General features: G+C 39.1%; 1 long non-coding RNA gene across 2 annotated transcripts; it reads right to left on the reverse strand.

The window, feature by feature from the left end:
* Positions 1-246: 246 nt before the first annotated feature.
* LOC136833461 (uncharacterized) lies at positions 247-6,553 on the reverse strand. 2 transcript variants are annotated; one of them, XR_010851479.1, is made up of 3 exons: positions 6,223-6,553; positions 3,878-3,959; positions 247-1,227 (listed from the first exon to the last, which is right to left on the reverse strand). It is a non-coding gene; the product is annotated as an uncharacterized lncRNA (long non-coding RNA). The 2 variants fall into 2 exon arrangements; XR_010851478.1 differs by lacking the exon at positions 6,223-6,553 and adding an exon at positions 4,172-4,730.
* Between the last annotated feature and the right edge of the window lie 6,731 nt (positions 6,554-13,284).

Below are 13,284 nucleotides of genomic sequence, written 5' to 3' on the forward strand. Positions count from 1 at the left end.
ATGAGTAACCTAACAGTATCAAAACTAACCAACATACCTGACGAACAATTGCACCTCTCTCAAAGTAAACATTCCAATTATTCTGGGCAAAAAAACATCTGACTTAAAATTTCCATAATTTCAACCAAACGAAAAATTGCTTTCGTGTCTGTTAACCGTGCCGGGGAAACATACTCATTCCCGGAAAACTCGTATCGGACAACTCATACTTGCACAATTGATATCTAGGACAACTGATAACATGTATAAAGTGATAACTATTTAATTTTGAAAGAGAAAAATCAAGAAAACAAAAGAAACAGTATTTTTTGGGTACTTCGAATACGACATTCTTGTGGCCAACTATCGTCGTCGGACAGTTCTTATTATGCAACAATATCATCAGTCACCGGTAAAAAGGAAGTGTTGTAAATCACTACCTTTAGACGAAATATTTCATCTATTACATTGGACTTTATGACCTAGCTCGACAAGTTTTCGATAGAGGTATTGGGAAAAATGAAATAACCAATCACCTCTGTCAAGAAATCTTGAAATAAGGCTATTCATAGGGGCTTTTTCGAAGTCCTTCATATGCCTTCTAGGCTGAATATCTGGGCGAAGAGTAATTGAGAAAACAACTGAGCCGCTTGTTGGGTAACAATGCAAAAACACGAGGTACATTCAAATTACCTATTTGAATGCTAATTGTATATAACAGTTAATATATAGATGGACAGATGGACAAACTTGAAATGTCAAAATTCGTGATCGGGCTGGCGATGGCACAAGATCATCCAGCCCTGTTAATGTGGCAAAAATTAGCGTTCTTTCCTTGTCTTCTACGCCAGCATCCTATTACAAAAATGGTTCCTCTGACTCAGACTTGCAATACAATAGCGGGATATCAGAACCATAGCTTTCTGATGGAACAGAGGGAGCACTACTATTCTGCTGTCGCCACCGACGAATACTTTGTGATAAACTTGATGTTGCTGGCAGTCCAGCCAACGTCTCATCTTGTAGAGATCACTCTGTCGCAATTACAATTCACGATCTCTTGTGATGAGAAGCTTTGGCTTCTATAGTACAGAGGACATTTCTCGATTTCACTTTATTCACATCAGCGCTGTGAAAGTGTTCCCCTGTTGAAGGTACTGTTTCTGATGGGTCCTCCTCAGCCATCTTTTGAACGCGCTCTCTGCCCAGCGTTACTTGACAAACTTCTTGATTTATCTGCATTCTCATCTGAAAATTATACACGCAGTTATTATCAACAAGCTTATTCCTCGCTGAGATTTTAAATATGGCATTGCGAGTGCTAAAGAAAATTTTAAAACAGTATAAAAGTTGACACGTACAAAACCAGCTGATTTGACCAGTACAAAATAAAAAAATAAAACAATTTCGTTGAAAAGCTTTGACGACCGTTTGCGAGTTGTTTGGACAAACAGTAACTAGCATGAACTATGGAATTTAAAGTATGCTACTCAATGATTAAAGAATTAAATGATTACTGTTACGCCTATAAACTAAAAACTTGCCTATTTACTTTATTTTTAAGTGGGTTATTTTTTTAAGTGAAAATATTTATACGTTTTATACCTGTTATGAGTTGTCCTATATATCAGTTGTCCTAGATAACAATTGTCCATGCACGAGTTGTCCAGTATTAGTTTTGCGGGAATGAGTTGTCCTGGTATCAGTTGCCCTATGAGTTATTGCCCTAAGAGTTGTTGAAACTTCATAAAACTCCATCTGCTAACAACAGAACTCCAGGCATTACTCTGGACAATCTCTGTCTGGGGAAAATTTTGCATGGCTTTGATTTTGAAGAGATTAGCCATTGGGTATGCAAGTCCTATTATCGTAACTGACAAGTACATTTAGGGAACTTCCTATGGCGAGAATTTTTCAGTTGCGAGAAAGGAAAAACCAAGTTCGAATCCTGTGAAAATTCTATTAAGTCTAACGCCAACGTTAAAATCAAATTCGGGCAAAGCCTTTATGAATATAAGCTAAAACTTATGACTTCACAACCTAACCACAAACTTAATCCACTTTCTGGAAGCTAAACCTCTTAAGTAAAACATAAGACGCCAGACCTGTACATAAATTTAATTTGTTGAATATTGTCGTTTGATGGCATAAACATTCTTAATTTCCTCAAACCTTAAGAAGCTTCCACAAAGTTAACTGAGTAGGAGGTAGCCTAGCACATTTAAACACCTAACACCTATCTGAAGGTAATTCTAAGCCGGCTGTCCGCGGTGAGCTAGCCTATGGCAATTGAAGTTTTCCTGTGTTTTACTTGTTGAACAAGAACTTAAAATAATATTTTGGCAGTCAGCTGTAACTAAAATGTAATTGACCCTTGAAAACTGCACGTCTGTACCAGTGGGTTGCACACAGCAAGAGGTCTTCTGCCCAGCTTGTTCCCATTTTTATATGGGGTCGCCGTGATGCCTTCTTTTAAAGGACTTTTGATTTGGCTTTGGGGTAGTTTGCGTAGTCCCGATCGGCTGCCCTGCCTGACATCGCTTAGACCAGTGGTTCTTGTCAGCAATTCATGGGAAAAATAAAAAAAATCTCTAATTGTATTCGTTATTCTCTTAACAAGAGTCGCTAAGAAGCAGTATCAAGTATCTCACTAACTCATTACTAAAGGAATAAAAACACACCTCTTTCTCTTTTTTTCATTTGCCTTTAAATCTGGGAGGGAAAGTTACTCATAGATGCAAGGGGGGGCGTGGAGGAAGGACCAGCTCTTAAGGGGGCGCGGTAATAAAAAGGTTAAGAACCACTGGCTTAGACCCTGGTATTGTGCACATGTATCGTACCAGTTCACCAGCGCTCTTTCTCCCAGCAGCGAGGAGTTGTTACACGGTGAGGTTGATAGTCGAGACGTGTGAGGTGTCTTATGTTTTTAGATGTTGGAGTGGCTTTGTTAATTACTTTAAATTCTTCAGCAAGTAAAATAACGCAGGAGAACGTCAGTTGCCAGTCCCTCGCAGCTCTCGCTAAGCGCAGAAAACCGGCAGCTGCTGATTCGTGGACCGAAAGCTAGCGCATGCGTGTTAAGGCTTAGAATCAGCAGTACTAGTAATGAATGAAAAGTGCCTTTAGAACGGCTCCCACTATCCATTTATTCGCCCTTTTTATGCTTGTTTTTCCTGTTCCAAATGAAATGTATAGCAGGAAATACAACAATAAGGTACCCAAACCTTTTCCCAAGTTATTTACCCCACCAAAACCCCGAATTCCCAACTGGTCCCCCTTACTGTTAGCTATTCTCAAAATGGTTTTACCATTCCCAAAACCCCAATTCCCAGTGGGTCCCCTTTACCGTCGGCTACAGTTCTAAAGTAATTTACAGCTTAATTATATTTGACCGCCAAAATATTACTTTAAATTCTTGTTCAGCAGGTAAAGTTCTATACAAAAACGTCAACTGCCATAGCCTAACTCACTGCGGACAGCCGGCTTAGATCTACCTAATTCACAACCACCCAAGAACCTGCATAGTAGGTCATAGGACCTACTATGCATAACATGGGGGCTCCCCCACCCCTTTAGGGGTACCGCCCCTAAGGGGTGGAGGATAATGTGAATTTGTTCAAAACATTATAATTTTACAAAAATTTTAATAAATTTATTACAAATTAAAAAAAAATTACAAAATTTTAAAATAAATTATGACCAATTAAAAAAATAGGAATATTAAAAAGTAAATTTTTGACAAATTAAGAGTAAAGAAAAAGTTAAAAAGTGAATTAGAAAAATTCAAAAAATTAAATCTGACAAATTAAAAAATTAAAATCACAAAAACAAAATTACAAATTTGAAAGAAAGTTAAAGACAAAAAACTAAACTTGACGGAAAAATAATTGCTACATACCTGTTGCTAAAGAGCAGCTTTATCATGCTTGAAGCTTTACCGTTAGAACAGAGCTCAAATTCAAACTCGTACCAAACACATCCTGGAAAAAACAAGGCTTTAGAGCTGTGCGTAACTAACCTTAAATCTTGAAAATTTTGGGCTTTCACTCACGTCAGATTATGGATAAAAGCTCGCAGAAATAGGTATAATGACTGCCAAAGATTTGCACGAGACTAAACACACAGCACGATTCGAAAAAAACCAGAAAAATTACACAATATTAGCAATAAAATAGTAAAGTTCCAGTATTACCCTGCAGAAGCCCGGGATTTATTAGGACTTGCCCAACGAAGTGACAACAATCGATGGAAATCAAGCGCCAACTGTAGTCTAGTCGCGTGATAAACGGTTTTTTCGTAAAAACTTCACAATACGCTACGATAAATTGAGGAGGAATTGAATACGCCACTCATGAGGAAAACAGGATTACTTAGCAAACTCCCGTTAAACGTCTACCACCCGGAACAATGTTACAGACGAAGGTCCGAATTCCGAAGGTTAAAATGTCAGAAACTCTAACGATGTTGTCATTTGCCAAGGACTCTAAAGTCTTAGTATTGCCTTGTTTCTTGGAACGTGGCCGAATACGATCCATAGATAGACCTGAAATCGCTAATTTTGCAAGTATTGTTTTTAAATCCCACCCTCTTCTTTTTTACTTGTCTTTCATGTAAGTTTAAAATACAGCACATGATGAATAGATTTTCCTGAACGTAACTCGTAATTTCTTTTAGGGCTCACGAAATAATCTGTAGCATAAGCCTGTGGCATAATTCTTTTTATCACTTTGAAGAAATAACCTTTAATTCGCGTGAATATTTTGTCACAAGGATATATAATGATATATTCTATATATACGTATATACATACAAAACACATATATATCACACACACACACACACACACACACACACACACACACACACACACACATATATATATATATATATATATATATATATATATATATATATATATATATATATATATATATATATATATATATATATATATATATATATATATATATATATAAAGCAACCTGGATATTCCAGTAAATAAAAAAAAAAACGATATAAATGTCCTGCATAAAAACTCAGGTATCAGTTTCACAGCAGTAATACAAAGGCTAAGTAAGTTTGGTTATGGTAATATTCATTTGTACTTGGTTGAGACTCATATACCAGTGTAGCAGGTTTTATGTACTGTATCTAATTATACGGTACACAAACACACACAATACATAAAACTTGCTACACTGGTATACGATTCTCAACCAAATATAAATGAATATTACCATAATTAAAACGTACTTAGCCCTTGTATCACAGCTGTGAAACTGATACCTGATTTTTTATGCAGGACATTTATATCGTTTTTTTTTAATTACTGAAATATCCAGGCTGCTATTTGTGGCTACCGTATTATCTAAGTCTAGGGGTTAACTGCCTCCTTTGAGTAAGCATTGAAAATTCCCGTGTTAGGCATTTTAAAAAATATTCTACAGATTTTTTTCAGTTTGTGTCAAAGTTTGTTCGCGTGCAAACGTTTCAGTCTATATATATATATATATATATATATATATATATATATATATATATATATATATATATATATATATATATATATATATATATATATATATATATATATATATTATATATATATATATATATATATATATATATATATATATATATATATATATATATATATATATATATTTTCCTGGCAATCTAGTTTATAAGTTTTCTGTAATCTAGTTTGAGTACAGGTAGCAACAATTTCAGATAATTTAGCCTTGTGATTCCGACTTTGTGGGTCCAGGGAAACATAAAACAAGAGGAAAAAGGGGGAATTTCATATGAGCGTAAGGCTCTTACTACTGAAGGAAAATATTACGTAAACACGTGGGCAAACTTACAGGACTATATTTACATAAATAACATTAGTACGGGAAAGAGGAATGCAAGTAGATTATTGATCCTGAAGGGGATTCCTATGGGATGAATGAAACTGGGGGGATTCCAGACACAGTCCAAGAAGATTCCACGATAGAGGGTCCCTCTGAAATGAGAGATATGCACATTATACGCCAGTAATGAAAACAGACAAAAGAATAATGAATTCGAAGCTGCACTGAGGGTGCCAAGGGGCTTCCATGAATTAATAATGGCTTAGCACTGCCAACACTCGAGGAGCACGGACATTTGACAAGAGATTCGGTGATTACTGGCACTCAAATTAAGTAAATGTTACGAGGAAAAGCGTGACTGAATGGATGTCTTTACAGAGCACTTTACCGTAAGGCAGATTTGGTTCCAGCACAGAAGGCGGTCCGTGGATGACTTGCGAATTCCAAGTGCGAGTGCGATCTTCCACGTGGTAGGATGCAGGGGCTTCAACGTAAAGGGCAAGGCGTGGGAACTTCACGAAACGCCAGCAACTGGAGTGGGTCATCGGTCCAGCCAGCATTGAAGGGAACACGTGGTTGGCGGGTGGAGTGCATGAAGGGAAAGTATACTTTGAAAGGCCACGTGGTTAGGAGATAAGGGCATCGTTGGGCCAGGGCATGGCGGTGGTTTGGGGTGTCGACTCTACACCATCTCGTCCAGCGAGCGTCTGAGAGCGAGCCTTGGCCTGTTTGTCGCTTTTATCTCCTATGGGGTAGGGGGCACGTCCAGCACATAGGGAGTTGAGTCATGTTCAGCTGATGCCCGCAGGGGGGTTTTGCCTGTAAAGGACAGCCAGACAGATTCACTTTTGCCTCGAAAATCAGAAATTATCTACTTAAAGGGAGTGGCCTACAATCGGTTTTAATCCCTTGTATTCTGACCGTGCGAAATATCGATCGGCAGACAAGAAGCAAGAGAAAAAGGGAGCAATTTTCTCGTGAATTCTTGCTACTCTTAATAGCTCCCCACACAAGATGGTGTACACATCTTCATTCGGGTGTGAACATCGAAATACACAAGAATGCGTGGAAAGTTCTTTACTTTACTCCACATTCTGCCTTGCAATGGACTTTACTACTAAGGTATTTATAAAACTCTGTGTCACTACTGTGGATACCATACTGGAACAAATTACTTTAACAGGACATAAGGAAATTTTCAACACTTGCAAAGAGTAATTACTTTGAATTTGATTACACATTGATAACTTTATAATGTGACACGAACAATATGAATTAATTAGGATTATAAGACCACGGTATGTGAGGCTTGTGGCAAAAAAATGAGAAGAAAGGTTAATGTTCAAGAATTAGAATACATGGTTACTTAAGTCTAGATATCCCCTAAATGTATGTGGTTAGTTTGCCCTTTAACCCGACCCTTACTCTGGGGTGTTTTGACAGTTGTAGATGAGGGAGAGTATTCGCGAGTTTTAATTTGCTAACCTTAAACTCGCTAATTTTATGCGTCCACTGCCCACACTGGGGTACGAGCTATAAATAGACACTCAATGTTATGACGGGGTGAGCAGACAAAAGACGTGGGGTCTAGGACAAACTGAGTTCTTAGAAGGAAGGGAAGGGGAAAAAAAGTAATAATAATATCAGAAGGAAAAATTGACTGGATGTTACAAAATGAAAACGTGACTGCAATTGAAGGGTGGGACACGTCTCTCGGAGCTTACGAAAGGGGCATTTAAAATCACAAGGGCAAGAGTCTATGACTCGCGATTCATTAAAAGGAAAGATAAATAAATAACTAAAAGAGAGTAAATGATATTGGCAGTAGAACTAAGGGAAAAAGAGTGAGGGTTTTATTGTGTTATGCGGGAATTTATCGTCCCTCGTCTATAAATTACGGCCCGGACTATCACTTCAGCCCCAGGGCGAGAAAAGTACACCCGAAGGGCGCGACTCCTTTCAGGAAGAGCTGACACACATGCCCTGGGCCAAGGTATGGGCGCAAGGGCATGCCACTTCCCACTCTGTTATTCTTAATGATTTATACACATTTGCGGGGAATGGTATCCCGTACTTAATTGCCTCTTGTGGTGATAATTTAAGAAAAGATTAATAGAGAATGATAAGGGATAGAAGTTCCTGAGGAACGGAAGAAGATAGCCGAGGTCCTGACATCCCCTTCTGGATTAGAGGTGCCAAGACCTTCTAAAAATGAGATGGTGGCACAGGTGCCAGGGGAGCTCTAGAGCTCTTTGTAAACTACCTGGAAATCCCCACGCCTGTGGGACAGTCGTTCTCGGCTGGGGAAGCGGAGGGCCCGAGACCGGAGGGCGGCATGGAGTGCCACCTGGGCCTGCTGCTGCGACAGCTGAAGCAGGAGGTTTCCATGCTGGTTCTACCATGATCCGTCGCAGCTCTTGTAGTTCATCGGCCAAGTGAGAGATGGCAGAATCCTGACTTGCAATTGCGTCGGCGATGGACTGAGGCAGAGAGGAGGCGGTCGGGGGCGGCGTGAGCGGCTCACAGGTATCAATGACCAGCTCAGGCACGGGTTGCGAGGCCGCACCTGCAGGTGAGCTTCCACTGTGGTCGAGTGCTGGTAGCGGTGCCAGGCCGGGGGAAGAGAGGGGGTCCTGAGTTGGATTTCTTGTTGGGGATCACAATCTTGGAAAGATCCAAATTTTTTTATTACTGTAATTGCTTTAATTGTCACCATAAATTAATGACTTCATGATTTTTTTCTTAGCCAAAAATGTGACTTTTTTCCTGTTACTTTATTACTGGCTTCACCTTGGTGAATACTGTCGTTCATTACAGCATCGCATTCACCAAATTAATGGGTACCAACAATTGCATCCACTCATATGATGATAACTTCACAACATCATTTTTTATGTCAATGAGTATTTCATACACTCAAAAGCCTTCTTGATGGACACCATTGGAGGCTCATGCCTTGATTATGGATAGCATCTCAAACTCACCGCCTGTGTTCACGAACAGTTCCACAACTCGCTTTTCAAGGGAACATCACAGCTCCCGATTATGTTATGACCAGCCCCACAAACCACTACCTTTATTCAAGGATAGTATGGATGTCTTAGTGCTCTGTGATCATGAACAATACCATCATCATGGTGTCGATAGTACCAATTACTCACTGTCTGTGTTCACAGACAGCCTAACACGCATTTGACAGGGTTCATGGAAAATAAATTAATTACCAGTCTAACACCCATTTGACAGGGTTCATGGAAAATAAATTCATTACCAGTCTAACACCCATTTGACAGGGTTCATGGAAAATAAATTCATTGTCCACGTTCACGGATGGCATCACAAAACTATTGCCAGCATTCGTGGGGAACATCACAAAACCATTGCCAGTGATCATGAGTAACATTACAAAACTTATTGCCAGTATCCAAGAGTACTTCCAAACTCATTGCTTGTGCAGGATTATCAAACTCATTGCCTGTGTACATATAGTAACATTGTGTTCAAAGAGAAAAACCTCACTGCTTGTGTTCACAGAGAAAAACCTCACTGCTTATGTTCACAGAGAAAATCTTCACTGCATGTGTTCACAGAGAAAAACCTCACTGCTTGTGCTCACAGAGGTAAAACCTCACTGCTTGTGTTCACAGAGAAAACCTCACTGCTTGTGTTCACAGACAAAACTCATAGAACAAACTCAGAGTAACAAACTCATTGCCTGTATTCATAGAGTAACATGCAAACTCAATGTTAGTGGACAGGATAAAAATGCAATCTGGCCCAGGATCAAAACAACCCATGGCCAGATAGGTAATTTGCCTCCGCAAATTTCTCATATGGCAAACAAGATTTCAATTGCATTATAAATACACTGCTTATGCTATGAACAGAGTTTAAATGAATATAGAATTTAGGCCAAAGGCCAAGCACTGGGACCTATGAGGTCATTCAGCGCTGAAACAGAAATTGACAGTAAAAGGTTTGAAAGGTGTTAACAGGAGGAAAACCTCGCAGTTGCACTAAGAATTAATTGTTAGGCGAGGATGGAAAGTAAGATGGAAGAGAGAGAATATGAAAGGAGGTACAGAAAAAAAAGAAACGAAGAAAGGAGGTACAGTACAAGGAACGAAAGGGGTTGCAGTTAGGGTCTGAAGGCACGCTGAAAAGAACCTTAAGTAATGCCTACAGTGGACCGCATGGGGTGCACTGACGGAACCAACCTCCCTACCGGGCTACTTATGCTATGAGTAACCAAATAGTATCAAAACTAACCAACACCTGACAAATTTAACTTGACTACACCCCACTCGAAGTAAACAGATATTCCAATTATTCTATGAAAAAAATATCCAAGACTTACAATTTCCATACTTTCAACTAAAAAATTTGCTCTCGTGCGGTCTTAATTAACTGTGCCGGGGAAACTGATACGAGGACAACTCATTTCGGAAAAACTTATATCGAACAACTCATATCTGGACAACTGATATCTAGGATAACTGATACATAGGACAACTCGTAACAGGTATCAAGTAAGAACAATATTAAAAGAAAAAATTTATTTTGGGGACAATGAAAACTAAAAACATTAAAGACAATATAAAAAGAATTTACTAAAAACTTTGCGCAGATTATATTCCACAGTTTTTATGATAGACATTTTCTGGCCAGAATCATACTTTTCAAGTTATAAATCACTTGTTGCACTATTTGTAAATCTGTTTTGAAATTATTTGCACTCCCCGTTCCAAATCAATTTTGTTTTTCTGCGCCAAGTTTTAACAAGGTCATCCAGAGCTGTTTATGAGGCGAAGTATAAGTTAAGTATACCTTAGTTTAACCAGACCACTGAGCTGATTAACAGCTCTCCTAGGGCTGGCCCGAAGGAATAGACTTATTTTACGTGGTTACCTAGCAACGGGACCTACAGCTTATTGTGGAATCCGAACCACATTATACCGAGAAATAAATATCTATCACCAGAAATAAATTCCTCTAATTCTTCATTTGGCCGGCCAGAGACTCGAACGCGGGCCCAGCAGTGTGCTAGCCGAAAATTAGCATTCTTTCCTCTTCTACGCCAATATCATATTGCAAAAATGGTTACCCTGATTCAAATATGCATTACAGTAGCGGGATATCGAAACCATCTCTTTTTGATGGAATAGAGGGATCACTATTATTCTGCTGTCGCCACCGACGAATACTTCGTGATACACTTGGGCTGTCCAGCCAACGCCTATCTTGTAGAGAACATTCTGTCGCAGTCACAATTCTCGCCGTCTCTTTTGATGACAAGGCTTTGGCTTTTATAGAACCGATGACAATTCTCGATTTCACTTATTCACATCAGCGCTGAGAAAGCGTTCCCTTGTTGAAGATACCATTTTTAATGGGTCCTCCTCAATCATCATCTGAACGCGCGCTCTGCCCACCCTTACTTCACATGGCCACACTCTTCTTGATTTATTTGCATTCTGTCTGTTTAAATTATATTCGTAGTTATCATCCGCAAGCTTATTAGATCTTTGCTGAGATTCTATATAATATGGCATTGTGAGGCCTAAAAAAAATTTTAAAGTTGAAAATTAAGTACAAAACCAACTGATTTGACAAGTACAAAATATAAAAAAAACAGTACCATTGAAAAGCTATGACGACCGCTTGCAAGTTGTTTGCCGAACGGACAGTAACTGGTAAGAACTATGAAATTTAAAGATGCTAGTCAATAATTAAAGTTGAATGATCACTGTTACGCCTATAAACTAAAAACTTGATATTTACTTTATCAATAACTTATTCTAAGTGGGTTGATTTTTTAAGTAAAAATATTTATGCCCGTTATGAGTGGTCCTATATGTCAGTTGTTTTATATTAATTGTCCAGGTACAAGTTGTCCGATATGAATTTTCAGGGACCCTGGTATCAGTTGCCCTAGAACCGTTTGTTAACAGGAGCTGAAGTTCCTAGCTATGAGTTAATGACAAGCTTCGTAAAACTAATTCCATCTGCTAACAGCAGAAATCCCAACATTACTCTGGACAATCTCTGAGGAAAATTTTGCATGTTTTGACTTCAAGTAAGTGGCCAAGAAGACGCGGCTCCTTGATAAAAAGGCCAAGTCCTCGACCCACCTTTGACAGGACCTCAGCTAAGTACCTGGTTGAAGTCGATCCGCACCAGGTGTGGGCGTCTGACAGAAGGGAAAAGTGGCCAGGCAGCAGTGATGGACCTGACGGAAAGGGAGAAGTGGATTCTCCCGGAATTTAAATTATTCGGGATGCCCATTGTCCGTCAGAAGAAGCCCAAGACTCTTGGACTGAAAGAGGTATGTCAGAAAATTGTTCTGCCATGTCTGGTTTCATATGGTAAATTTGTTTTTCATTACTATTAAATTTCATAATATACCTTTTCATGTTTCACTAATGATAAACAGATCAACCAAAGTAATAAATGCTGCTTCGAAAATTATTAACCTATTTTTCTTTTTCTTTCCCTACAGTCTGCTGCTGCTGCCGTTTGAGGATCCTGCCGAACTTTTGTCTGCTGGTGGGGATAGTGACAAGGTGACGATCATTCCCGCTATCAAGGAAAAGAGGCCCAAGAAAAAAAAAGTTTGATCCGAAACGTCAGAAAAGCGAAGGCTTCGTCCTTGAGAAGGTAAATATTTTATTATTTTCAATCTTGAAACAAAACATTACATTTACGAACATGTTGATTAACATTTATAAAATATTTTATTTTCTTAACATTAAACTATATAGATCTGTTTTTATTGTGTCTGTGATTTGTTTCTGGTTTTCATCTCTGAAATGAAATATAATAAATCATCATCCAATAATGACTAATTTCTTTTTCATTTTCTTTAGGTGACTGAAAACGCCGAAGCAGCAAAGAAGGCAATATTGGATAAGATCGAATCCAACCCAAAAGAAGCATATTGGAACCTCCACCTGAAGAAGGTTGCAAAGGATTGCGCGGAGACTGACCCGGTCTTCTATCCATACCTGCAGACGGAGATCGGGTTTCTGGTGCAGAAACTGCAGAAGGCCACGAAAGAAGGGAAACTGAAAGCGAGTTTTGATTTGTTCCCAAGCACCAGACAGACGATTTTGGAAATGGAGCAAGTTTCGTCCACCAGATCTTTTCTGTCTCAGCCTCCTGCACCTATGCCTTCAACATCCTACGCGCAATAGGAACAAGTTTACTTTATGACAGGGCAACAACTGACTATGTATACCCAGGGTCAGCGCATGTCTACTTAGCCAAGCACTGTTCCTGGTGGTGGGTCGTCCACGCCCATACATACTATGTCACCTTCGCCTGCGGTAGATCTCCTTTATGTCAGCCTCCCAGTACCAGTTTCTTAGACTCCTTAATACCCATTACTTCAAGTGCCACTTCGACTGTTGTTCCGGAAAAGATGATGCCTCCTTAGTGTCTTCTTGTTCCC

Source organism: Macrobrachium rosenbergii, chromosome 51 (genome assembly GCF_040412425.1).
Source record: "Macrobrachium rosenbergii isolate ZJJX-2024 chromosome 51, ASM4041242v1, whole genome shotgun sequence".
Classification (NCBI taxonomy): Eukaryota; Metazoa; Arthropoda; class Malacostraca; order Decapoda; family Palaemonidae; genus Macrobrachium; species Macrobrachium rosenbergii.